Source organism: Tursiops truncatus, chromosome 20, assembly GCF_011762595.2.
Source record: "Tursiops truncatus isolate mTurTru1 chromosome 20, mTurTru1.mat.Y, whole genome shotgun sequence".
In the NCBI taxonomy this organism is placed as follows: domain Eukaryota; kingdom Metazoa; phylum Chordata; class Mammalia; order Artiodactyla; family Delphinidae; genus Tursiops; species Tursiops truncatus.
Genome location: NC_047053.1, coordinates 10,175,962 through 10,200,328, shown reverse-complemented (window position 1 = coordinate 10,200,328; position 24,367 = coordinate 10,175,962). Strand labels below are relative to the sequence as shown.

The window sequence follows — 24,367 nt, the reverse complement described above, 5'->3', positions numbered from 1 at the left end:
AAGCAAGATTTGGAGACTGGGAGGAGGGGACCCAAAAATAAAGGTAGATGGGTAGAGGAAAGGTATATGGAGAAACTTCCAGCCGAGGAAAGCTTCAGCAATCGAAAGAAATTCTGGAATTTCCTTGCAGCCAAGGAAACAAGGAAAATTACATGGATTTCACATGCTTCTGAGGCTGGTAATGGGAAACCTACAAATTCACTGAGGAATTTGCTTTCCTGGTCTTGAACTCAATGGAGTGCCATGGCCTCTCTTGTTGTAGTGATACTCAACAAGAGTATCAGATTTACTCTTTAATATTTAAACAGTTACTCCTGGTATTTAAAGATTAAATAACGCAGGTAAAGCATCTCCCATAGAGAGCCATGATGATGATATAATGATGATGATGGGGATGATGGTGCTGGGGATGATAATGGCAGTCATGTTGGTAGTAGGATAACTTCTACATTTATCTTGTGTTTGTAAAGAAGGACCACGTTCACGTACTGACAGATTTTAACCCAATACATCGGTTACTCAGAATGTCAAATGTAACTCTCTTAAGCTGGCTCTAGGGTGGAACTATCTCCCAGGAACCAGCAAACCCTGCATCCTGGAGGCAGAACGCTGTTTTCTGGTCCAGTTAACGGCCTCCTGGCTCCTTAGACACTTCAACAGAGCAAGCACTCGGGAAAGGACTGGGCAGCCGGCACTGGGAAGGGCCTCTGGGATCTTCCATTCAATCTGCACATAAGTGCCGGGTTCTTTGTTCTGAGGAATTAATCAGTGAAGCAATGATGTGGTGAAGGCACTTGGGGATGGAGGGAAGCGAGGTGCATGTTAATCAGCCTTGCATGTGAAGCCAGGACAGAGCCTGGAAAACCCCACACAGCCCCTAGGTTCCTGAGCCCTCCACCTGCCCCGACCCAGGGGCCACCAGGGGGGCTGGGAGCTCTCATCTGAGCCTCCAGTGGTGAGGGAGGAGGACACCTGCCCAGCTCCATCACGTCCCCCCATTCATCCCCCTTGATGTGAGAGCCAGCGGCTGAGCTGCTATTCTGTCTGGGGCTGTGCCTTAAGAAGGGTCACAGACAAGCGTTAGTCTGTGAAGTCAGGGCTTAATCAGTGACCGCAGTCAGGATTGAGGCTGAGGTCACGGGCTGAGGTCAGTACGTGGTAAGGATTAGGGATAAGTATACGGCCAAGGTCAGGGCTCAGCCTGTGGCTCATTCTGTGACCAGAGAAAAGACTCAGTTATGTTCCTGGTTGGTGTGAGATCAGAGTCAGGGTATTGGGGACCCTGATTAGAACCCCGGGATCTCTGAAGTCCCCTTAGCCAAGGAGTATGTCAGCTCTGGGAGGGAGCTCTCAGAACCCACACATTAATAACGTGTGCATTATAATAAGTACTGTCCCAAATAACTCCAGCCCTTGTTCCCCTTTATTGCTTAATCAATTTCTAAACGGGTCCTATCTTTATAGCAGAGAACCTGCGCTTTTTCTTCATCTGAACTTCTGGAAGGTGTAGGGAAACTTCAGGCCTTGCACCCAATTTCTGGATGTGGAAGGAGATGCCTGGGCACATCTCTCATGCATCTGCGGTGGATGCCAGCCCTCCCCTGACTCAGGAACCTTGCTCTCTTCAGCATTCCTCTCCAAGGCCCCCTCCTGGGCCACCCTCGTCCTCCCCATGTGCAGGCCTGGAAGGGGTCCCCTTGTCCAACCTGGTGTGTTATACCCGTCACACAACTCTCCCAGAAACGGCTTCCTATAGAAATGGTGCTGTTTTTTTCTCCAAAGAATTGAAGGCATTTAGGCATAATTGGGATACACAGGGGTTTCTTTCAAAATCTAGGCCACCCAAATGGGGAGCTGAGGGCACCCTTACCAGGTTCACGCTTAGCTTAGCCAACTGGAGTCTGGCTTTCTGCCCTCTGGTAGGTGATTTCTGTGGGAGAGGAAAGGAAACGCCATTAGTTCATTTGTTTAACATACATTTTAAAGTCAAGTTAATATACGCACATATGTTAAAAACACAAGCGACTCAGAAGGGCTTATGATGAGAAGCACCTGAGATCAATCGCTTATGTTGAGCTGAAATCTATCTGTCTTGGGAAGAGTTAATGAGACCATCACTAGGCCCTCCTTGTTGAAGCCTCCCCCTCCCCCCACTCTGCCTAGAAGCATTAATTCCATTATCAAATGGTCAGCCCTGGGGACTGAACATTCAAACGCTTAAAGCAGGTTAATTAAAATCTTTGATCGAAGCCCCATAAAACTTCTTTCTCTTAATTATCCTGGATGGTCTCACAAGCCTTAAAGCCAAAGGCGAGACAATGAAGAGGCTGGGAGGAGAGTATCCCGAGAGGAACAGCTACCCGGATGGAAGTGGCCACGTTGCTGCTCCCATCAGCGCTCCATGCCCGGACACTAGAGGCAGAGAAACCTACCCTTGCTTGTCTAACAGTTACTCACCCAGCACTTCCTATGTCAGCTGCTCCCCCAGATGCTGGGAGCACAGGAGAAAGACCCAGAACCTGCCACTGAGGAGGGGCCAGAGCCTCATGAGGAGGCAGAGTGGACACTTGCAGTGTGATGTGACAGGCACCACTGAGCAGAGCGGGCGGGATAGGGGCTGTGGAAGCACAAAGCAGGAGTGCCCAGCCCAGCCTGGGGAGATCAGGGAGTGCTTTCCAAGATGGTGACCTTGAGTCGGGATAAGAAGGATGTGACAGTCAGGGGAAAGTCAAGGGCAAATTCTGGGCTGAGTGGAGAGACCTGGAAGTGAGAACAGGCTCAGGAGACAAGGTTACAACACGGGCTCCAGTTGGACCATTGGTTATTGCCCAGAAGAGGGGTTCTGTGTCCAAGGGCCAGGGGCTCTGTGAGCCCTTCTCTGAGCGTGGGCCGTTGAGGGAGCATGCTACAGCAGGAAATCAGGGGAGGAAAGGGGTCACTAGACCCAAAAAGCAGGGACCAAGGGCCAGGAACGTCTCAAGGCGGGTCCATCTCAGCATCCTGCAGCCCAGGCAGAAGCTGTGTGGCGGCGCCCTCCGGCAGCCACAGATCAAGGGGAAAACAAAGTTTTCCTGAATCACCGCCATCCCGCCTCAAACGCTTTGTTGCTTCTGAACATAGAAGATCACAGTGTCAAAAGATAAATTGAGATGTATTTAAATTTTTAAGAGTTTATTGGAGCAAAAATCAATTCAAACCTGACAGTTTCAAACTGAAAGTGGTTAGGAGTGTACACCCAACAGGAGCTAGAGGCAAGACTTTTTTGAAAAGACACAGAAGCAGAGCAAGAAAACGACTTGGCTATAGTTTAAGTGGCTGTCTGGTTTGGGAAAGCCTGGTTGGCTGTTTGTGATTGGTTGCCCTCAGGTTTTTATTTCCCAACCTTGAGGCACATACAGGCTTCAGTCTGGTTTACTTATATATACTGCCAAGGTATATAGGCCAAGGTGGTTGCCAGACTGGGACCACCCCGATCTGGTGGACTCATGTTTAATTAACGTACCAGCAGCCACCAAGGGAAGGTTCTGGCGAATGATACTCACTCTTCTACCAACCTGTCTGTGCTCCTGCTGTTTCCGCCACCTCAGATAGACTAGCCCCCTTCTTGGCAGGTCCTGCTCACCTTTCTAGGTCTGATTCAAATGCCCCCTCTTCCAGGAAGCCCTTCTGGCTGTTCCTCCATCTGAAATCTAGGGAATGCTCTTTCTCCAGCACTCAGCTTCCCAGCTGTGCTGCAGTCTAGCCTTTACCCATATCACTTGAGTCCTGTGAAGCAGGTTTATATCCCTACTTAGCTTCTGGTTACCCTGTGGCCTTCTTCAAGTCACTCAATTCCCACTGAGCCTCTGATTCCTCATCTGTAAAACAGGGGTAGCAATCTGTCCAGAAACCCCTTGGGCATCTTGTTAGAATGCAGATTCAGATTCAGTGGGTCTGGGATTAGCCTGATATTCCGTATTTCTAACGGGGTCTCAGGTGATGCCATTGCTACTGGTTCAGGACCACCCTTCCAGTAGCAAGAAGTGATATATTCAGTTCCAGTGAGGAGTACAGAGTGTTCTAAAGGGCCTGCCCACATTAGGGGCTCAATAAGTTGGAGGCTTTTTTGTACAATTATTATCTCTATCACCTGTGCTTGGCATGGAGTAAATGCTGGAAATAATGGTAGCTAGTGTCATTACATGTTATCTCCCCGGCTACCTGGCCAGTGTCTTGAGGGCAGGGTATGTGCCTAATTGAAATGCCTTACACAGAAAAAGCAGAAGTTTGCAGCTGGGAAGGAAAGAACACAGTAGTTTGTACCAAGCTTTGTGGGGTAGGGGGTGGTTCGCTCTTGTGAGACCCTTCTCTCCTGGGTTCCGAGCATATATGCAGAAAATCATGGCCAGGGAGGGGGTCATCCCACCCCAACGACTGCCTGCAACCTCATCCTGTGAGAGCGACACCAGCTGCCCCCAGAAGCTTCCCTCCTCGGAGGCTAATTTCCCACGGAAATGAGCTCTCAGCCTCAGAGCATCTGCAAGCAGAGGGAAACAGTTGGCTTCGTAACCTTGGGGGAAAAAAGGCAAATAAAGGAGTCTCGAAAGATTTATCAGAGACCCCAGGAAGCTGTAAAACATATGTTGTAACATATCGGTCCTTGACAGGCTCTAGCAACAAGGAAACCCTTTCCTTCATGCACTGGCTGAGGCTGAGTTAATGAGAACCTGTTCCACCTCCTGCCTGGGGGGCAGAGGCGTCCTCTCCGGCCCCTGTGGGGATGCATCTACAGAACCTCAGTCTCAGGCCTGTCAACCCAGCTGAGGAGGACTCCACACCCAGCTGAGGGCCTCTTCTGCCTCCAGTCCACCCAGATAAAGGTGTGAGCCCCAGGAGTTGGCAACCCTTCATGTCCTCAGTGGCAGAGCCCAGCTCTGTCACCCAGGTGCCTGGAGCCCTTCTCCCTTCAAGGACGGGGAGGTCAAATCCATTGCCCCAGGGATGGGGAGGGCAGTCACAGCCTGGAAGAGCTATTCTCTGTCCTGATTATACCCTGGAGTCACCTGGGGGGCTTTAAAAGTATACAGATGCCTGGGACACCCCTCCAGGTGTTCTGAATTCTGGGGTGCTGCCTAGGCATCAGGATTTTTTAAAGCTCTGGGGTGATCCTAATGAGTATATGAGCACCCAGGGGTGAGAACCACTGGCTTAGAGAAAAAAAAAGGTCATTGCTCAGTTAACTTTCAAAAAGGAGATTTTAAAGACTTCCATGGAACAATAGAGCATTTTTGATTTGCAAGAGAAACAGCTCTCTTTTTAAATGCCACCAAAAAAAAAAAAAAAAGATCAAAGCCTGGAGGGCCAAGAAAACAGAGTTGGAAGGATGCTGGACAGGAGGTGAGAGCAGTTTTTCCACTCCAAAGGCAATTAAATTCTCTTAGGAGAGAATTTCTAGGACTCTTAGAAAGGAGATCAAGCAAGGGAGACAGAATTTCTAGGACTCTTAGAAAGGAGATCAAGCAAGGGAGACAGAGATGAATTTCCCTCGCTACCAGATAAGGTGGAGAGCAGAGGGTCTTCTCTATGTTTTCCACCTGGAACCTTGGCAACTACCTGGAGGAGTTGGGGGATATAAGTAGGATAGAAGTGGTGGCAGAAAGAGCCCTCCTTCTGAGTTGTCCTCCCATGTGGCCCAGAGACCTGTCCCCTGTCTGCATCTAAAGACTATTATTGTACCCAAACCTCATGGGCTTCTGCAGCTCCTGCTTCAGCTTGGGGAGGGGTCTGGAGAGCAGGGGACACCAGCAGTAGGTACAGAGGCTGCCTGAGAGTAGTAAAGGGACCAAGCACCCTTCCCACAAAGGGATGAGAGAGAAGACCAGAAGGCAAGATGCCTTCACCTAGAGGTGACTGAGCAGTGAGTTACTTTGAATCAAAAGTTGGTTCGTTTCTGCTGAGTGGAAATGGGGGCGCCCAGGAACAAGTGAAGCTTACTTATAAAAAATTAAGAAAGTTACATTTCTGCACATCTGAGTGTAACTGTAAACCTTAAACCCACTGTGAGGTCCATCCAGAAAAGAAGAAATATACACCGCCAGTGAATAGGAAGAGGTGCTGGGCCTCAGCAGTAATCCAAGAAACACAAATCAAAACACCAGTAATACACCATTTGGGCCCCTGGCTGGGAGGTGTTTTAAAATCTAATACCTGTGTCGGCAACGGCAAAGAAACCAGCCTCTGCTACATTGATGACGAAATGCGTGTCCTCTTTCGTAGGGAAACCTGGGTAATGAGAATTAACAGAATTACAATGAGTACACTTTTGGTGCAGCCATTCTAGAAATTTCACCTAAGGAAATAAGGATTACAGAAAACTTTGGGAATGGACTTGTTAGAGTTTTTATTATTATGATCCTAAAAAATTGGTAAACAAAACTGAAATGTCCAATAATACAGAAATGGACCAAAATATACTGCATTATGAGATATTTGGTGAAGTATTATAAACCATTAAAATAATTTTAGAAATATATTTAGTGACTTGGAAAGGTGTTCATAATATATTGGTAAGTGAGGAAACTAGTTAAAAAACATGTTTACTGATTCCTAATCATTGTATATATGCATAATATATTTATATATAATTGATATATGTGAAAAAATGGAAGGATCTACCTCTACAATATTAACCCTGGTCCTCCTGGAGTAAAGGCATTATTATTATGATTATATTTTCTTCTTTATTTTCTAGTTTCTCTACAGTAAACATGCATTATTTGTGACTTTAAAAAGAAACTTCCCATGAAAGATGGTGGATGAAACACATACATTTGTTCTGTTCTATCTCAAAGCCCACTAAAAGAGCAATAAAATTATTTTCTTTGGGCTTCCCTGGTGGCGCAGTGGTTGAGAGTCCGCCTGCCGATGCAGGGGACACGGGTTCGTGCCCTGGTCCGGGAGGATCCCACATGCCGCGGAGTGGCTGGGCCCGTGAGCCATGGCCGCTGAGTCTGCGCGTCCGGAGCCTGTGCTCCACAACGGGAGAGGCCACAACAGTGAGAGGCCCGTGTATCACACACACAAAACAATTATTTTCTTTTAAGGCATAAGCCCATAAGGTTTTTTGGCTTTGTTTTTTTAAGTGAAAGGATACAGTTGCAACAAAATGTTGGAAGCTGGAGGAGTTATAACTAAGAAATCTGAATTCTCAATTAGGAGTAAAGAAAGTAACCTGGTTTACATCTCAGACCACCCACCACTACTACCCTGTGCCCCTGGAAATGGGGTTAAAATGTGACTAAAACAATGCCATTGGCTGAAAGTCTATTGAAGTAGTAACAGCTAGATCCCAAGACCCTTTCTTCACTCCCACCGAAGGACTGAAGACTTAGCCTCTGGAAGGTCTATTCTCTGGGGAAACAAAAAGCATAGGGACTGGAGAACACCAAGAACAATTGAGAGCAGAGGGGGGTTAGTAAAACTTCACATGTTTGATGTTGCCCCACTGCCAGCCTCTTCCCTCCCTCAGCTCCCAGAAAGTCAAGCAGGACAGGGGAAGACCTTCTCTAGGTCATCTGACAATCCCCAAAGGAAAAACCTGAAGATGCTAACATTGGAGGGGGTGGGTCCCCAAAGACCACTATAGTAAAGCTATAATCTACCAGCTCCCCCACAAGCATAGCTTCTACACACCACAACCAAGTCCCCCAGATATTTGAAGAAAACTTTGATGTGAAAGAAACTTAAACAAACATGGGAGCAAAAGCAACTTGGAGGAAGCAGAGACCATGCAAGGAGTGGGAGGGAAGCTATCAATCGTAGCAGGGAGGAGAAGATTGTCATCAAAAGAGGAATGAAACAAAAAAAACAACAAATAGCTCTTGAAAGCTAAAATTATGCAGAAATGAAAATAGAAAGGCAGAAAATAAAGTTGAGTGAAATGTTCCAGAAAGTAAAACAAAAGACAAAGATGTGAGGAAAATAGGAGAAAAAAAAATAAGATCTTGGAGGACTAGTCCGAAAGGTCCAACATGCACACAATAGGAGTTTCAGGGAATTCCCTGGTCGTCCAGTGGTTAGGACTCTGAACTGTTACTGCTGAGGACTCCGGTTCAATCCCTGGTCAGGGAACTAAGATCCCACAAACCACGTGGCCAAAAAAAAAAAAAAAAGTAGGAGTTTCAGAAGTGGGGTGGGAGACAGAACATCATGAAAGGAAAAATTGAATAAAAATTTTCAAAACTGCAGGCCTTAAGCTGAAAGGGGCCATCAGGTGCCCAACAATGTGGATAAAATAAGCCCATACGAAGGCACGTGCTCCCAAAGCATCAGAGCACTGGGAACAAGAGGAAGTTTCCACAAGCTTCCAGACTTCATACAAAGGATCAAGAAGTAGAATGGCTTAAAACTTAACAGCAACACTGGAAAACTAGACAACAAATAAGTGATGTCTTTAATATTCGGAAGGAAATGATTTCCAACTGGTAAGTCTTTACCCAGCCAAGCTATCAATTATGTGTAAAGATTAAATAAAAGTACTTTCAGACATGTAAGATGTCAAAACAAATCTACTACCCAGGTAGTATTTCTCATGAAGACATTGGAGATGTGTTTCAGCAAACAAGGGGAGTAAACAGAGAAAGAGAAACATGGAACAGAGGAAACAGGAGCTCCAACAGGGGAGATTCCCTGCAGAGGGAATCTCCAGGATGCTGGGACAGGAGGTCCCAGATAACAACCAAGCAGCAGTCTGAGAGGACGCACAGCTCAGACCAGAACTGGTCAAAGAAATGGAAAGTCCAGAATTCCCGGTATGTCTGAACACCTTAAGAAGAGATTTAGACAATGGGCAGAGAGTTTGGTGTTGGGTTGGTGATAAGTCCATAGAAAATCAATGAAATAAAAAAAAAAACCAAGACAATAATGAACTGCATGGAAGATTGGGCAAGAAAGGAAAAGTAAGCCTAAGAGATTAGATGATGCTGCTGTCAAGGGACTTACAGAGGCATCATAATGTGAACATTGCTGGGTGATCTCACCAAAACCATTACCATCTCCCGGGAGGAGAGGGAATGGGGTGGCCAGGGGGACGTGACAGAGGAATATCATTGCCATCTACAGAAGGAAACCAGTAGATAGTGCCTAAAACTGAAAAATCAAGAAGTTGCTACAAGCTCCGTATTTAAAAGATAAAAGATAAATACCAAAATAACGGACTGAGAAGTTGAAAATTTTTGCCCCTGGGGAAAGAAAAAAGGGAGAGGGACTCTTTCTAGTAACAAGCTTCATAGACATATTAGGCTCTTTAAATTAGGTATAACTTTGGACTTCCCTGGTGGCTCAGTGGTTAAGAATCCGCCTGCCAATGCAGGAGACATGGGTTCGAGCCCTGGTCCGGGAAGATCCCACATGCCGTGGAGCAACTAAGCCCGTGTGCCACAACTACGGAACCTGCGCTCTAGAGCCCATGAGCCACAACTACTGAGCCCGCGTGCCACAACTACTGAAGCCCGTGTGCCTAGAGCCCATGCTCCGCAACAACAGAAGCCACCGCAATGAGAAGCCTGCGCACCGCAACGAAGAGTAGCCCCCGCGTACCTCAACAAGAGAAAGCCCGCACGCAGCGACATAGACCCAAAGCAGCCAAAAATTAATTAATTAATTTTTTAAAAATTAGGTATAACTTTGATAAAAATAAAAACAAATTGTACATTTTTATATTGGGCATTTGAACAGAAGGATTTTTGAAGTCTCTTTCAGCTATAACCGTCCGTAACTCGAAGTTACTTTTTTAGGAATCACAATAAGCAGCTTTCTTGAACTTGAGGGCTTTCGGGGTCACTTGTCGATTGTGAAATGACCCCCTTAAGTCAGCAAACAGATCAGATTCTCATTTCTCTGTGTGCTTGGTTTTTGGGTTCATCTTGGCATGGCTGCCCTGAGCCATGTGATTCGGTGGTAAAGCATAGGATGGATGAGATTTGGAGGCAGGTCAGCTTTCCGCAGACTCCCCCCAACTCCTACCCCACATGGACCCCTGAACCTGGCCGGTCAAGGGCAGCTCCTGCCCGCACTGGGGACTCTCCTAGCCCCGCCCTCCCCAGCACTCCCTCTGCATCCTCACAGAGCTGCCGAGTACATTCCCTGCAACAGCACAGATCCAGCTCGATCAGGCACCAGCCTTGTCTTCACCACCTGTTCACCACTGGCAAGGCATCTGTACCCACTTCACATCCACAGTGTGTGCTGGGGACCGTGGCCTTGGGCTGACTCACTGCCGGGAAAACGTGGCCGCTTCCAGCCAGCGAACGGATGACACCAGGAGCCACCAGCTTGGCCATCCAGTGAACACAGCAGCCAAGCTTTTCTCCACCCTTGAGTTAGCATTTATTACTCTTAAAATAAGGCAGTGCTGTGCAGCATTAATTCAGGACAAGGAGCTGCAAATTCCAGGCCCTTTTGAAGGCTTGTTTTCACAATGAATTAATGGGTCTTAATTTAACAGGGTATCGACAAACGGGGCTGCTGGAAGAATTCCAAGAAGCTGCTTTCTGCCCTGGTCCTGACCCTCTGCAGCCACTACACCAACTGACCGACTGACGGCAGCATCACAGTGCAAAATAGTAACAGTAGTAGTTAATATTCACCGAGTGCTTCCTGTGTGTCCAAGTGTGGTGCTAAGTGCTTTATATGCATATACATTTAATTTATAATTAAATGTATAAATTTAATAAATTAATTTTATGCACTTAATTTTCACAGAAAGTCTTTGAAGTAGACACAATTACTATCTTCACTTTACAGAAGAGAAAATGAGTTTACCAAGGCAAATTTGCTTAAGATCACATGGGTAGGAAGTAATAGTGCCAAAGTGTGAACGCATGTATTGGTAGAAGTCCCCAGAAAAGTCCTCTTTGGGGGATACGAGTGCCCTAAATACAGCATTTTGTAACCAGGTACTTTCCTTTTGCTTGAAGACCGTCCTCCAAGTTAGATGAAACTTACTGGCCTTAAACATAAAGCAGGCTGATTAAAAAAAAGAATGAAATTTTGCCATTTGCAGCAACATGGATGGAGTTGGAGGGTATTATGCTAAGTGAAATAAGTCAGAGAAAGACAAATACTGTATGCTATCACTTATATGTGGAATCTAAAAGATACAACAATTGACTATTTTTAAAGAAAGCAGACTCACAGATATAGAGAACAAACTAGTGGTTACCAGTGGGGACGGGGGGTGGGGAGGGAATCTAGGGGGAGGGGATTAAGAAGTACAAACTATTACGTATAAAATAAGCTACAAGGATACGTTGTACAACACAGGGAATACAGCCAATATTTTATAACTACAAATGGAGTCTAACCCTTAAAAATTGTGAAGCGTTATATTCCACACCTGTAACATATAATACTGCACCTCAACTATACTTCAATGAAAAGGTAAAAATAAAAAAGTGTAAAATAAAAACCATAAAACAGGTTGATGCAACTTGATTATGCTGCAGCTATTTGAAGTTAGGAGCAAATGCTCTGCTTGCCATGGAGAAGAAGTATAATCGTGAAGGATTGCCAGGCCACTAGTGCCCCAGCAGCCACTAGGCGCCTGGCTGTTTTCAGGAAGCGTTAGAATGAGACCCGAGATCAGCTTTCTGGGATGGCTTTGCTGGCGCCATGACCTTGCCAAGACCCTCAGCTGGGTTGCTGTCCCACCTGGCTAGAGAGGTAGCTCCACTTGCTCAGCAACTTGCAGGCTGCAGGTGTCTCCCCTTCCCAGGTATCGGTGGGCCTGCCAGGATGGGTGAGTCGCTGAGAACCCAGGAACCAGTCAGCCACTTCCACACCATGGTACGGCAGGAATTCCGTCATAGCTGGATCTTCTTTCTCTGGGCTTCCATTGGGTCCACCCAGGGAATGGGGCACAGATCTCCGCTCCCAGATCCCATGGACCTCTCAGGTGGTGCTGCCTCCTCAGGGCTATTCCAGGAGGGCCGGGGGTGCCCCACCTGGGACCCGCGTACAACTATACTCTCAGCCTTTTCCGCCACCATTTTGGTTTTTTTTTTTCCTTCTCCCAGCATTTGGAATTTTTTCAGTTCCAGAGACCAGATGGCAGCTACTTCTCTCAACCTCCTAGACTTAAACATTTTTGTCTAAATGTCCAAAAGAGCTTTCTATAACATAACCTCCAGGAAGAAATTCACAACTGTTTCCTTTCCGCCACACCATGCCCCTTCTCTGAAGTAAGGAACAAAGATTGATGGGGCTGCTTAAAATTGGAGGGAAGGTTATACTAAAGGAGGTAAAGAAAGGTCTGTAACGTTTTACAACTACTTTCCTACCATGCGAAGCTCTTCCTCTGTTAATTAATTGATTTACTTATGCAGCTGCATGCTGTAGCAGCTCACACTGGCTCTCAGAGCTAATTGTTCCATTTTCAGGGAATCCACAAGCTGACTGGTAATCTATTCATAACTTGAAATCAGCCACGGTAAAGTATTTACATCACGAAAAGCGGCCAACCCTGCAGGTGGGGGCACACCTCTCCCCTCCACAGAGCCGGTTGTTAAACATTTACTAGCGCACCACTGCTTACCTCCACCTCCTTCCACCAAGAATACAAGGTGGATTTTACAAAGTTTAGAGTATCAAGGATGTTAATCACTGCCAGTCCCACTTACTTCTACTTTTTTTTTTTTTTTTTTTGCGGTACGCGGGCCTCTCACTGTTGTGGCCTCTCCCGTTGCGGAGCACAGGCTCCGGACGCGCAGGCTCAGCGGCCATGGCTCACGGGTCCAGCCGCTCCGCGGCATGTGAGATCTTCCCGGACCGGGGCACGAACCCGCGTCCCCTGCATCGGCAGGCGGACTCTCAACCACTGCGCCCCCAGGGAAGCCCTACTTCTACTTCTAATGGAACTTCTTCTACCCACAGTTTCTGCTGAATAAGTAGTCGTGTTCTATAGCTCATGTGCCCGTGACCCTGAGCCATTCTTCCCCACATACAGCCACGGCTGACTGCCCTGGGCTGGGCACTTGACATGCTGCCAATCTATTCACTGGCCAGAAAACCGTGTCTTAGAGCTGTTGACTCAAAATGATGAGCCTAGAGAGGGTTCAGTGGATGTGCCACTGGAGACATGCAAATTGCCTTGATTTCTAGCCGGAACGGCTGCAGCCGTAGCTTATCCTGCTCCTGTGGTCTCAGGTTGCCCTTGCCTCCACCACGGGGACGGATGAGGGGCTTGCCTAAATCCCTCAGGGCGATGGCCCCCCCTTATGCCTGCTCCACAGGCCTCTTGCCTCCCGACTTAGGACTTCCTTGTTGCTGCTGAGACAAGAGACACCACCAGACCCAACTGGATTTCCCACACCAACAACCCAGAAATGTCAGGAATTAACACCCTTGGGGTGGGCGAATTGTAACCAAAGGGCTATGGGAGCCAACAGATCAACCTGTCCATTGCTCCCCTTCGCATCTAGCCTAGATCAATGCTTCTCAACCTCAGCACTGTGGACACTTTGGGCTGGATGATTCTTTGTTTGGGGGGCAGGGGTCCCGGGCATTGTAGGATGTTTAGCGTCATCTCTGGCCTCCACCCACTAGAGGTAATAGCACTCCCCTTAGTCATGACAATCAAGAATATCTGCAGACACTGTCAGGTGTTCTCTGGGGGACAAAAATCACCCCCGGAGAGAACCACTGTCTAGACAGACTCTTTGGAGACGCTGTAGTTTTATATGGCCTCTCTGAGATGACCCACAGTACCAAGGAATCAGCTTGTTGGAAGCTGTGGCAGCTTAGCCACTCTCCTCCAGGTGCCCTCCCTCAACTCCTACTCACGCCCTTTCCCTCACTCCTGCTTCCTGAGGTTGTATTTTGCAATGACGCATACGTTTTCGTCTCAGGTTCAGTTTTCTAGAGAACCTGTCTGCTCCTAAGCAAACCTTTTCTTTCAATCTAGGTCTTGTTTTTCTCATCTGTATAGAAAGAGATTGGATGTCATGCTTTGAAATATTTAGAAGACATGACGTTCACAGGATGCGTGTCAGAATCAGGAGCCCAAGTAGTACCAGCAGGCAAGAATGTAAGAACATCCCTGAAGGACAAAGTAAAGACCTGCATCTGAGTCCAGAAATCTGGCTGTGTTAGCACAGGATGCAAGAATGTGGCTCTGCGTCAACAGGCACAGAAAAGAACTCGGGAAGAAACAAGTTAAGTTCTACTTCATTGAATTAGAAGTGTGAGATGGCTACCGAGAAATAAGTGTCATCTGGGTCACATCAATAGAAACGTGGAGTCCAGAATATGGGAGGTGGCCATGTCACTCTCCTTTATACCGCTCCAGACTCACCTGAAGTACTGAGCCTCCGACACTCTCAGAGGGACATGAGCAAACTGGACTTGACCAAACGAAAGTGGCTGAAGATAATATCAAGGACCAGAATCCACTGTGTTGGAGGAACATTTGGAGGAGCTGGGAGTGTTCCTCCTGGAGAAGAGAAGACAGAGGGGAACGGGAGACCAGCTTCGAGGACCTGAAGGGCTGTCTTGGGTCAGAACGAACAGCCTTCAGCTGTGGGTTCTCATTATCCAGACCTAGTTCAGGCATCCAAATCGATGGAATCCACTGAGAGATGGATCACAACTAAACCTGAGTCTGTGTTTCCCATATTCCTGGCTTAAGCTGCCTTAAAAGGAAGGGGGCTGCACGGATTCTACAGGGCCTGGACAGAAGCAATGCTCATAATCATAACAGCTCCCACTCATCGAGTGCTTTCTGCACACTGATATGAAATAAGCACTCTACATGTATTTCATCTTTACAGCAACCCCAGCGGCTAGGTCCCATTTACAGTGAAGGAAACTGAGGTTTGGAGAGATTAAGCAACTAGATGGCAGAAGAGCTGGGAATCAAGACCCTATCCTCTGACCCCAAATTATGTGCTTAAATGCTACTGAACTAGGCAGAGGTACCACAGAAAAAGACAGAAGCATCAGCTGAGAGAATTGTAATGGTGATAGCCAACACCTGCATGGCACATAGGATGGGATGGGCCCAATTTTTTTTTTAATTGATGTATAGTTGATTTACAGTACTGTACTAGTTTCAGGTATACAGGAAGGTGATTTGGTTTTATATATACACATATAGGTATATATATTCTTTTTCGGATCCTGAGTGTTTTACATATATCACAACACTTATTTCACCAACTCTTGGAGACAGTGACTATTATTCCCATCTACAGGAGGGGAAACAGAGCATGGAGAACTTAAGCAATTTGTCCAGGGTCACTGGTTAGTAAGCGGTGGAGCTGGAATGCTCCTAACTGCTACACTGCCCCCCACCCCAACCTGAACTAGGACGCAAGGGTCTCTATCTAAGTGGCCTTCTAGATTCCAGCATCTGTGACTCCCTTCTTAGAAGTCTCAGGTACAAACACACCTTTCCCAATGGCTCACTACACACTCTTATCAAAGTCACAAATGGGCAGGGTGTGCCCTTGGCCCCTGCAGTAGCTGGGTTTTGTCCCTTCCCAGCTCCAATCCCATCTGACAGCCATGCTCTTCAGGGGTGGTGGATGCTGCCCTCAGAGACCGATACCGGCCACCCTAGCCAGCCCCTCCCAGAGCCCCAGCCTCTGAAAACTGCCCCTGCCTCTCTGCCACTTCACTCCAGTCTCCGACAAGGGTGGCTATTTTGGGTGAGAAATGGGGCAGGCAGAAAAAATTTCATTTAAGCAATTAAAGAATAACTGCATTTTTCAAGATTAACTTCATGTTCGCAGATTGAATGCAAAAGGCTGTTAGCCGAGCATTTCCATTTCTGTACCTGACATGAGGAATGGGAATATTTGTTCTGCCCGGGAGGATTACACCTTGCATTAATCTCCCTTTTATTGAAAGTTTAAATAACAGACCGACACAATGTGATCAATTAGCAGCGTAATTCCAAGGAGATGTCATAGTAAAATTAAATCTCGAGCACATCCGCTGCAAAGATGCCTGCAAGTTCTCTCCAGCCTCCCTCCACCATTGCAGTGTGTATATTTTAATTGAAAGTTTATTCTGCTATGTGCCTTGTCTACTAAATTTTAATTTAACACTGTAATGAGAAGGGTGTTTCTGAGGAGCTCTTCACAGACAAGTTGAGGAGGTTACACAAATTAAGAGAACGAGTGAGTTTGTGGCACTTTCCAGGCAGCTGTGGCAGGAGAGGAGTCCCCCCCGATTCTTTGGAGAGGATCCCAGGAACCAGAGAATCAGCCCAGGGGACATTTAGCATCTGTGACAGCTAGACCAAAAGATGACCCCACCATAAAGGAAGAGATTTCAGGCAAAACAAGGACTGTGTCTCTTCTCCCTTCACCTCCCTTCCAGAACCCTTCTAGCACCCCCTATAGGCAAAACCCAATAGGAAAGCAATTGGCCAAGTGAGAATGTGGTCTCAGCCCCAGCTTTGCAAAGGAGAGTAGAGAAGGGCAGGTCTGGAGGGGAGAGGCAGTCACTTTGTAACCAATATAATACTTTGGGGAACATGACTTTGCCCCTCTGACCCTTAGCTTCCCCTGCAAAATAGGAATAATAACACCCAGTCCTCAGGGTTGTGGTGAGAATCCAGCGAGTTGGACTGGGTGGGGGTTTAAAGTATAAGATTCAAAGGTGGGAAGGATTGTTCTTTTCCACTGCTTCTCAGAAAGATCACAAGGGAGCTTCTCTTTCTGGAAGGCTGACCTCAGACGAAAAGCAAAATGTCAGGTAGCTGAGGTTGCAGAAAGGCCTTGACTCGATTGGGAAGTAGTCTGAGGCCCAGACTGAGGAAGCAGGAAGATGGGGGACAGAGCCTGCGTTGTCCCCAACAGCAGGACAAGAGCAGAGTGGGCACCAGCCAGTTATGTTTCAGTAAAGTCAGAAGTCAGTTAATCACAAGGGTCACTTCACGGGAGCCTTGAACTTCAACTCCACCAGACTATATCTAACTTGTCATCATAGCCTAGGAGCCTTGCAGTACCTAGCCCCGGGCATGCCCTCAATAAATGTTTGCGGCTTGGAAGTAAGGGGAAGGGGAGAACTGAAGGCATTAGGTGCACTAGTGACGACTGCTGGTAAAAGATGGTATGGCAGCCCAGCTCTATGAGACCCCCATACAGGACCAAAAGTGAGCACATTTTTGGAAGCCGCTAATGTGGAATCCAGGAGTTTCCAGAAAACGTTTTTTCAAAAATGATAATATTCAGGATTTAAAGAGTTAAATGTCAAAGAGGAGGAAAGAGATGTTGTCTCTCTGACTGCATTCTTCCCACTCCCCTCCTTGCTCTTCACTCCATTCCAGCCACACTGCCTTCCTCCCTTCCTTAAACACACCAAGGAGGCTCCCGCTCAGGCCCTTTGTCTTCGCTGTTCCCTTTGCCCAAAATGTTTTCTCGAGTATTCCCATGGCTTGCTTCATGATTCCTACTCAAATGTCACTCCCTCCAGTGAGACTTCTCTGACCACTGCATCTAAAATAGCAACAATTCCTATCATTCTTGCTTCACTTTTCTCCTTTGCACCTATTATCTGCCATTATTTTAAATATCTATTCAGTTTTTTGGTCTGTGCTTCCAGAATATAAATTCCCTGAGGGTATATGTCTTTATTGTTCTCTACTATATCCCCAGCCCCTAGGATAATATGATATAATAGTCACTCAAAAATTATGTACTGAATTATTAGAGAAAAAAAGAATGAGATGTGACTCAAAGACAGTACTTTGAAGGTAATTCCCACACCTCCTAATGCATTGGGTGTAAGTTGTGCTGTGAAAACATTTCTCACTCTTTGTCTTGCTTCTGCAATCCTGTCCATCTGCCCCAGCTTGAGTCTACAAGGCCACCTGCAGACTCAAACCTGAGGGTGCAGAAGCTTCCTGTCCTCTCTTCCTCTCTTTACAAATTCCTTTCTACTCTCTTTTGACAAAGATTCCTCTCATTCCCTCGCATACACGGTTTACCTAAGTCCCTAGTCCAAGGCAGCTTTGCAGAGCCTAGAGGCACTTTGGTAATGTCAACCAAGGAGCAGAAGAAAAAACACGTGAGATCCACTCCAAAAATTCGGGATCTAGGAGTCCTGGATAGACACAGGGCTCCACAGGGTCCCCTCTGCCATGGAGCCAGGCCCGCGGAAGCCTTCTCCACTAAGCTGGGTTCTAAGTCCAGCACTGCTGCCAGCCCCCTTCCATCCAGGGTGGTTACTCCCCTCATGCTGACACACAGCCCAAATGAGACTCTTTCTCAAAAGCATCCAAGGAAACGCAGCCTAGGATCAGAAGACGCTGTTATTGTTCCCTTGTGGTAACTGGGTTGGCAGCAAACCCAACACAGCAGCCTTAGACACAGACATTCAGCAAACATGCACAGAACTGAACTGAGATCTGTAGAAACCCCAGGGCTGAGACCTCCATTCTGTCACGTACCTCGTTCCCAACTTGAACCCTAACTCCTCTCTCCTCCTCTGCAGTGGGGCACCCTCCTGGATCATGGGAGTCCCGTGGGTGATCACGTCGAGGGGCTGCCTATGGAAGATGAGCCTCGCTGACCATTCCATGAATTCACAACTTTGCCAGGCAGCTAACAAGCTCTGTGGCCAGGAAGTGCAGTGGAGTGAAGGCCCAATTACGGCAGAGGAGAGCCTCATACAAAGGGCTTAAATGTGCTTACAAGGCATTTCGGAAGGCCAGGGAGCCCCTAATGGCCTGCCTGCTGTCAGAGAGGCAAGAAAAGGCTGGGAGTGAACAGGCCTCTCTGTGCTGCTGCCTGATGACGTTTGTCATGAATCTCTCTTGTTCAGAGTCAGTCTGGTTGTCAAAAAGAGGCAGGGGGAGGTGGGGCAGTGGGCATCAGTAACAGGTAAGGAGACAAGCACAGCCATCAGGGAATTTCTATAAAGCACAACTCCGGACGGCTTCCCTTCCCCTCCTCAAATACCTCTAGTGGTCCCCCATTGCCTGCAGAACAAAATACCAACTCCTCCCATCTGATGATCAGAAAAGTTCACTTCCCAATTGCTGGATTTCTCAAAGGACGTGGGCACCAGAACTGCCCAGGCATTTGCTTAAGAGGCAGATGTGTACACCCCGCCCCCCAGGTTTGGATTTGAATCTTGGGGTGGAGTAGGGGCTGGATTCTGATGTTTAACCAGCTTCCCCAGGTGATTCTCAACACAGTCATTCATTCATTCGCTAAGTATTCAGTGAATTCTTACTCTGCGCCAGGCACTGTGCTGGGTGCTGGGGAGAAGAGGTAAGCAAAAGGCATTCACTCTCTGTTCCCCCGGAGAGCCACTAGGGGATGGACGTGAATCGAATAATCACACACACAAACGTGCACTCAGTTACAGACTTTGGGTACAGCCGAGTGCACGCTCAGTGCCTGCAGTGGTGGCAAACCTGGGCTCCTCTCGGCTCTGCCTCTGCCTGTGTGACCCTGGGTAAGTTACGGTACTTCTCCAAGTCTCAGTTTCTTCCTCTGTCAAATGGAGCTAATCATGCATCCCTCCCTGTGAAGTCTGGTGCCTTCTAGGGGCACAACCAATGCTGGCCTTGTGGGGCAGGGAGGTGGCAGCAGGGGTCAGACAGGCATTCGTTAGGATGCAACATGGCCTTAACTGGTGCTCAGTCAAGTTCCGTGGAATTGACCTAAATGTTTACAACTTCTCCTAGTTATACTTTCTGACTTACTGATGCTTGAGGAGAATTTCACCTGGCTTTCAGGGTCCCTTCCTTTCCTTCGGAGGGAACGACTTTAAACCCAGCAAAGAGCAAGTTTACTCCCGAGATTCTTGATGGGTTGAGATTCTGGCTCGTGACCTTGGCCAAGTCACTTACCCGCTGAGCAGGGCCTCCTCACCCAAAGAACAAGTAAGCTGGACTTCGTGATGTCTAAGACCCTCAGCATGGGCAGCTTCTTGTTTTCAGATGGGACTTTTAAAAAATCTGCAGTTATTAATATTTCATTGAAGAATCCCATGTTAGCACTAAGAGCATAGGAAGGACATCATTGCAGAAAAAGAAGATAACCTTCCACAAAAAGAAAAGTTGGCAACACTATACATATAATACACGGCATTTAGTTCTCACTTTGACTATAGCTGGTGAAAGCTTCCCTCCCAGACCAGCCACAGACCAGAGACCCATGTTTGGGGCTAAGAACCTAGTCTAAGGACGGTGGTGATGGTGATGATGATGATAATAAAGAAGAGACCTATCACAGACGTTTACGTAGCAGTCACTACGTACCTGGCTGGCTTCTAAGTACTTTGTATATATTAATTCATTTAACTCTCACTACTACCCTATCAAGTAGATTTATTATTGACCCCATTTTGCAGAAAAAGTAACTTTCTCCAGGTCTCACTGCTAAAAAGCTGTGAAGTTCCTGAGGGAGTTGAAACAATTTTTTGAAGAGTCAGCTCATCATTTGGATGACTTAATAGTTCTTTTCTGCCAGAATGTTCCCTCCAGTGGTCCGTGTTGCCTGACAAGCAGTCAGGGACCAATGGATCCTGCTAGACAGGTCTGCTTTGCCACCGGGCGAGTGAAGCTGGGATGAGATGGGCTGATGCCTCAGCATCCCCAGAGAGAGAAAAGCAATGTTCAGTTCATCACCTCAACGTCATGGCCAAACACCAAGCCACCCGGCATCTCCACAGAAACCCTGCAACAGGGCTGCATTTCAGCCTCAACCCAGAAGCCCAGTTTGGGTCCCTTGGATGCTGAGGGGGAAAGATGTTTCCTTGCCTCCCCTCTTGTCTCCACGTCTTCAGCTGGCCCCCAGTGAGCGTCTGCTGCCTGTCAGGGGCCCCAGAGGTACTCCCGAGCCAGGCCTGCAGTGGCCCACAGCTTAGGAGAAACAGAATAAATCCACGAGTGACTACAATGCCACGTGGACCGTGTCACAGCACACGGGTGAGCAGACACTGTGGCAGACGGGAGGAAGACACATCCACGTCAGCGTGGAGGCTTCTGCAAGGATTGAATCCCACTGGGACTTGAAGGGTGAGTGGCCAATTCGGGCAAGGTGAGGCCATTAGCAGACTGCTGAGGCCTTGCTGAGCCCTGGAACTTTCCAGCCTCAGAAGCAGGGTGGGAAGCCACACGAGCGCTCTCCCCTCCCCTGGGGGACAGCCAGCCTCTCTTCCTCTCACAGAGGAAAGTTACCCGGCTGGGCCACGCAAGGCCACCACTCAGAGGGGGCTTAACAGTGGGGAACGGTACGGAGGCACAGATGGCTGGCTAGCAGGACCCGTTTCTTTAGCCGAAAGTGTTCTTGCATTGTACTTAGATTCACGGAAGCATAAACCAGGCAATTTGGATTTGACCTCAGAGGTGACTCTTCGACGCTGGGAAGTATCAGTCTGGCCCAGCAGAAATAACGATCTTTTAAATTTGCCTAACATTATATAGTTACACTTCATTTCATTTGGCTGGTACCTGCAGATGTAATCAGTGTTCACACTCATTCCTGTCATTACCCAAACGAATTCTCTGTGTCACATGGTGTAAAACACACATCCAGCCACCAGCCAGGACTTTTTACCCTAATCTTATGGCGCCCAGGTGGCCAAAAACCTCTGGGTTTGAGGTTTGGGAGGGGCCAAGATTCTGGTCCTTCAGCAGAATAAACTGTTCTCAGTCACTGAGGGAATCAGAGCTAACGGGCAGCCCTAATGAACAGCTCACACAACGCCCAGCTCAGTGGAGCACAGCGGACCTTACAGGAAATGTCTCATCTCCAAACACAAATGCAGTGTCCAGCAGAAAGCAAGCAGCATGGGGGACACGCTTGACTGAGAAGGAGAAAAATGCCCATGACCGGAGGAAAGCGTGCTACTGGAGCAGGGGCCACAGATGTGCCTGCTTGGTTAGGCCTCCCCTCTTGCCCTCCAGTGATCCACCATGGGAAGAAGTTTCCCCAGGTGGCCCTGAACCCAGACCCCAGAATGAATATGGAAGAGCGGTGAACCGGACCCACAGCCTGGAGCTAACGCACCAACCCAGCACAGTCTCAGTTAACAGAATCACAGTCGACCTGCAGACTCACGACCATGAGAATAAATGCTGGTTTTTAAGCCACTGAGTTTGGGAGCCATTTGTTATGCAGCGTTATCCGGCAAATGTTGATGTACCAGGGATCTGAAAGCTCTCAAAAGCACCCAGGAGAGAAAGGGTCAGTGGTAAACAGCAGCCAACACTAGAGGAAATAATTGTCAGATTCCCCACCGGTTATGGGGACCATTCCTGCCCTCTGACCTTTCCTCTTGCCCCAGCCCACCCCCGCGGGCGCCTCAATAGCTAGTGGCGTGGGGAGGGGAGAGTGGGAGAGCGCGGTGGTCAGGGTTATACGGCAGCTTGGCTAGACTGCAATCCCCAGTTATCCAATCAGATACTAACAAAGGGGTTGCTCTGAAGGTATTTCATAGATGTGAATGAAGTCCATAACCAGTTGACTTTCAGGGATTCTGTCCTAGAAAATCTGAACGGGCCTGATTCCATCAGTTGAAAGCCCTATGAGCAGTGCCGAAACTTCCCTGAAGGAGAAGAAATTCCACCTCCAGAGAGCAGGGAGCTCAGGCCAGGGAACTGACTCTGCTCCTCCTGACGGCCTGCCCTCCAGATGTCAGCTTTGCCTAGCCAGCCCCACAATTCTGTGAGCCAGTTCTGCTCAGTAAACCTCTTAATACAAATCTAATACTGGTTCTGTTTCTCTGGTTGCACTCGGACTGATACAGATTTTGGTACCCGGAAGTGAGGTGCCACTGTAGCAAACACCCAAAAGTGTCCAAGTGGCTTTGAAACTGGACAGTGGGCAGAGGGTGGAAGAAAATTGAGGAACATGATAGAAGAAGCCAAGATTGTCTGGAACAGACTGTTAGTAGACATGTGGGTGCTAAAGCTCTGCCAGTCAGGGTCTAGCAGGAAGTGAGGGGCACGGTAAGAAAACCTGTATCTTCTTAGAGAACACTTAAATCATCGCTAACAGACTACTGGAAGAAATACGGATGTTAACGATGCTTCTAGTGAGGAAATGAGGCACACGTTATTGGAAGCTGCAGGAAAGGGGATCTTTGCTGCCTAGTGGCAGACAGCTTAGCTGAATTGTGTCCTACAGTGTGTGGAAGAACTGGTAATACAGCAGAACTGGTAAGCAATGAGCTTGGAATGGGAGATGAAATTTCCAAGCAAAGTGTTGAAGGTTCAGGCTAGTTTCTTCTGGCTGCTTCTAGTAAAATGCAAGAGGAAAGAAAGAAATTGAGGAAAAGAACTCTTTGCGGGCTTCCCTGGTGGCGCAGGGGTCGAGAGTCCGCCTGCCGATGCAGGGGACGCGGGTCCGTGCCCCGGTCCGGGAAGATCCCACGTGCCGCGGAGCAGCTGGGCCCGTGAGCCATGGCCACTGAGCCTGCGCGTCCGGAGCCTGTGCTCCGCAACGGGAGAGGCCGCAGCAGTGAGAGGCGCGCGTACCGCAAAAAAAAAAAAAAAAAACTCTTTGGAGAAATGATTTGGGAAATTCTCAGCCTATTCACATTGCACATGATAAAATTAGGGGATTCGCTGTCGGGGTAGCACGCCCTGGAGAGAAGGAGATGTGACCATGGAGACAGAGATTGGAGTGACGTGGGACCACAAGCCAAGGATGGGCAGCCTCTAGAAAGTAGAAAAGGCAAGGACATGGATTCTCCCCTAGAGCCTCTACCAGGAATGCAGTCCTGCGACCCATTTTAGACTTCTGAACTGTAGTATCATAAATCCAGACCTGTAAGATAATAGATCCAGAACTGTAAGATGATACATAACACAAAATCATGGCCACTTGTTACAGCAGCAGTAGGAAGCTAATACAGAGAGGTGAAGAGACAGACCTCTCGCTACTCCCTTTTCCGACTGCAAGCTTGAAACGCAGTTTGGAGCTCTGGGTGTTACTCCAGACACAGGACATTTTAATTACTGAACTGAAACCATCCTGGGGGCTAAGGTGACCAGAGGATATTTTATGATCCAAGTGTACGCTGAGAAGTGTGGGGTTCCTGGAGATCTCATCAGAGCAGGGGGCAGTCAGGCCCCCAGTGACGGTTTAAAGGGGAAAAACTGAAGTTGCGCCATGAAGATGTCCAAGACGCCTGCTCATTCCAGAAAATATTGGTGCTTGAACATTCAGTGACGGAGAGAGATGTGTGGATTTGATCCCAGTGTCGAGAGGATGTGGGGGTAATGGAAGGGCTCCTGGGACCCACAGCCAGAGCTCAGAGATGCCGTCACTGCGGCCACGGCAGGGTCCCGTGGGAGAAGAAGATGCTGCTTCCTCACATCAGCTCCTCCGGACCCTCCTCATGGGCCTGGTCACCTGGCTCCTCA

The 24,367-nt window shown here is 47.9% G+C and overlaps 1 long non-coding RNA gene across 1 annotated transcript in view; it reads right to left on the bottom strand.

The window, feature by feature from the left end:
• The window catches only part of LOC141277363 (uncharacterized), a 94,327-nt gene that overhangs the window by 30,820 nt on the left and 39,140 nt on the right, over positions 1 to 24,367 (bottom strand). The window contains exons 2-3 of the long non-coding RNA XR_012328639.1: positions 6,187 to 6,261; positions 1,871 to 1,930 (exon numbers count right to left, since the gene is read on the bottom strand). This is a non-coding gene — a long non-coding RNA (uncharacterized lncRNA). The remainder of the gene's footprint in view (positions 1 to 1,870; positions 1,931 to 6,186; positions 6,262 to 24,367) is intronic.